This window comes from Arachis ipaensis, chromosome B10 (assembly GCF_059453495.1).
Source record: "Arachis ipaensis isolate K30076 ecotype BB chromosome B10, ASM5945349v1, whole genome shotgun sequence".
Taxonomy (NCBI): Eukaryota; Viridiplantae; Streptophyta; class Magnoliopsida; order Fabales; family Fabaceae; genus Arachis; species Arachis ipaensis.
This window is the reverse complement of record NC_142435.1, coordinates 39,350,023-39,353,576: the sequence shown is the minus strand read 5'-3', so window position 1 is coordinate 39,353,576 and position 3,554 is coordinate 39,350,023. Positions and strand designations below refer to the sequence as shown.

Genomic DNA, 3,554 nt, shown 5'->3' with positions numbered 1-3,554 from the left:
AAGAAAAGTCAAGGGACTAATTAGTCAGATCTTTGAATCCTAGTTAATTCCTAAGAAAAGATTGGGATTATCGAAGATCAATTCAATTAGCAAGGATAACAATTATCACTTATGTTGAGTTAAGATAACTCCTGAGTTACTAATTTCTTAACCAAAGCCAAGAATGTAGAAAGCTAAATTAAAATCATAAATATCTGGAATACCTCAAATAAAATACATTCAAAGCAGTAAAATCTAACATGGAAAAGTTCATAAGCCAATTGGGCAACATAAATCAAATACAAATAAAAGCATTAGAGTCAATAAAAATAGAAGCGAAAGTAAATAGAAAGGGACATTGAACCTGGGATCGAGAGTCACTCCTAAAACTAAGAGAAGTCCTAAATCCTAATCCTAAGAGAGAGGAGAGAACCTCTCTCTCTAAAAACTACATCTACTCCTAAAATTGTGAATATGAAAGCTTCCCTATGAATGGATGCAATCCCCCACTTTATAGCCTCTAATCTGTGTTTTCTGGGCCACGAACTGGGTCGAAAACAGCCCGGAAATCGATGGAGAAGAATTCAAACACGCTGATTTCCGTCACTGCGACGCAGCCGCATGGATCACGCGGTCGCGTCACCTAGAGTCAGGGGAACTATAGCATATTATATATCAAATCGAATCCCCGGACGTTAGCTTTCCAACGCAACTGGAACCGCGTCGTTTGGACCTCTGTGACTAAAGTTATAGCCGTTTGAGTGCGAAGAGGTCAGGCTGGACAGCTTAGCAATTTCTCCAACTTCTTGAATTCCTTCCACTTTTGCATGCTTATTTTCCATCCTCTGAGCCATTCCTGCCCTGTAATCTCTAAAATTACTTAACACACATATCAAGGCATCTAATGGTGATAAGAGAGGATTAATATTAGCAATTATAAGTCCAAAGAAGTATGTTTTCAATCATAGCACATAATTAGGAAGGCAAATGTAAAACCATGCAAATAGTATGAATAAGTGGGTAAAGAGTTGATAAAAACCACTCAATTGAGCATAAGATAAACCATGAAATAGTGGTTTATCAAAGAGGTATTGAGGTGATTGGTGAATGGGTGAAGAAGAGAGAGAGAGGTAGGGTAGGTGGGGATCCTGTGGGGTCCACAGATCCTGAGGTGTCAAGGATTTCTCATCCTTGCACCATGTGGCGTGCAAAACGCCCTTTGCTGCCAATCCTGGCATTAAACACCAGGCTGCTGCCCATTTCTGGCATTTAACGGCAGCTTCTTGCCCATTTCTGGCATTAAACGCTAGTCTGGTGCCCATTTCTGGCGCTAAACGCCCAGAATGGTGCCAGACTGGGCGTTTAACGCCCATTCTGCTACCCTTACTGGCATTTAAACGCCAGTAAGTTTCTCCTCCAGGGTGTTCTATTTTTAATACTATTTTTCCTTCTGTTTCTGCTTTTTCAATTGTTTTTGTGACTTCACATGATTATCAACCTTCAGAAAATATAAAATAACAAAAGAAAATAGAATTTTAACATAGATAATTAAAGATTGGGTTGCCTCCCAACAAGCACTTCTTTAATGTCAATAGCTTGATAGTGGGCTCTCATGGAGCCTCACAGATGTTTAGAGCAATGTTGGAACCTCCCAACACCAAACTTAGAGTTTGAATGTGGGGGTTCAACACTAAACTTAAAGTTTGGTTGTAGCCTCCCAACACTAAACTTAGAGTTTGACTGTGGGGGCTCTGTCTGTCTCTGTATTGAGAGAAGCTCTTCATGCTTCCTCTCCATGGTTACAGAGGGATATCCTTGAGCTTTAAACACAAGGGAGTCTTCATTCACTTGAATGATCAATTCTCCTCTGTCAACATCAATTACAGCTTTTGCTGTGGCTAGGAAGGGTCTGCCAAGGATGATGGATTCATCCATACACTACCCAGTCTCTAGGATTATGAAATTAGCAGTGATGTAATGGTCTTCAACCTTTACCAAGACATCCTCTACAAGTCCATAAGCCTGTTTCTTTGAATTGTCTGTCATCTCCAGTGAGATTCTTGCAGCTTATACCTCAATGATCCCTAGCTTCTCCATTACAGAGAGAGGCATGAGATTTATGCTTGACCCTAGGTCACACAGAGCCTTCTCAAAGGTCATGGTGTCTATGGTACAAGGTATTGAGAACTTTCCAGGATCTTGTCTCTTCAGAGGTAATCTCTGTCTAGTCAAGTCATCTAGTTCTTTGATGAGCAATGGAGGTTCATCCTCCCAAGTCTCATTACCAAACAACTTGGCATTTAGCTTCATGATTGCTCCAAGGTACTTAGCAACTTGCTCTTAAGTAACATCTTCATCCTCTTCAGAGGAAGAATACTCATCAGAGCTCATGAATGGCAAAAGTAAATTCAATAGAATCTCTATGGTCTCAGTGTGAGCCTCAGAATCCCATGGTTCCTCATCAGGGAACTCCGTGGAGGTCAATGGACGTCCATTGAGGTCTTCCTCAGTGGAGATCACTGCCTCTTTCTCCTCTCCAGGTTTGGCCATGTGAGACGTGTTTATGGCCTTGCACTCTCTTTTTGAATTCTCTTCTGTATTACTTAGGAGAGTACTAGGAGGGAGTTCAATAATTTTCTTACTCAGCTGACCCACTTGTGCCTCCAAATTTCTAATGGAGGACCTTGTTTCAGTCATGAAACTTTGAGTGGTTTTAATTAGATCAGAGACTATTATTGCTAAGTTAGAATGGCTTTGCTTAGAATTCTCTGTCTGTTGCTGAGAAGATGATGGAAAAGGCTTGCTATTGCTAAACCTGTTTCTTCCACCATTATTGTTGTTGAAACCTTGTTGAGGTCTTTGTTGATTCTTCCATAAGAGATTTGGATGATTTCTCCATGAAGGATTATAGGTGTTTCCATATGGTTCTCCCATGTAATTCACCTCTTCCATTGCTGGGTTCTCAGGATCATAAGCTTCTTCTTCAGGGGAAGCTTCCTTAGTACTGCCTGGTGCAGCTTGCATTCCAGACAGACTCTGAGAAATCATATTGACTTGTTGGGTCAATATTTTGTTCTGAGCCAATATGGCATTCAGAGTATCAATCTCAAGAACTCCTCTCTTCTGAGTTGTCCCATTATTCACAGGGTTCCTTTCAGAAGTGTACATGAATTGGTTATTTGCAACCATCTTGGATAGTTCAGACAGACCACCATAGAATATACCTATGATGCTCCATTCTGAAAGCATGTCATAAGGACACCTTCTGATCAATTGCTTGTATCTTTCCCAAGCTTCATAGAGGGATTCTCCTTCCTTTTGTCTGAAGGTTTGGACTTCCACTCTAAGCTTGCTCAATTTTTGAGGTGGAAAGAACTTTGCCAAGAAGGCATTAACTAGCTTTTCCCAAGAGTTCAGGCTTTCTTTGGGTTGTGAATCCAACCATGTCCTAGCTTTGTCTCTCACAGCAAAAGGAAAAAGCATAAGTCTGTAGACTTCAGGGTCAACCCCATTGGTCTTGATAGTGTCACAGATTTGCAAGAATTCAGCTAAGAACTGATGAGGATCTTCTAATA

The 3,554-nt window shown here is 40.7% G+C and overlaps 1 non-coding gene across 1 annotated transcript; it reads left to right on the top strand.

The window, feature by feature from the left end:
* Positions 1–3,222: 3,222 nt before the first annotated feature.
* Positions 3,223–3,330, top strand: LOC148579769 (small nucleolar RNA R71). The gene has a single exon (XR_015896301.1). It is a non-coding gene; the product is annotated as a small nucleolar RNA R71 (small nucleolar RNA).
* Positions 3,331–3,554: the final 224 nt, after the last annotated feature.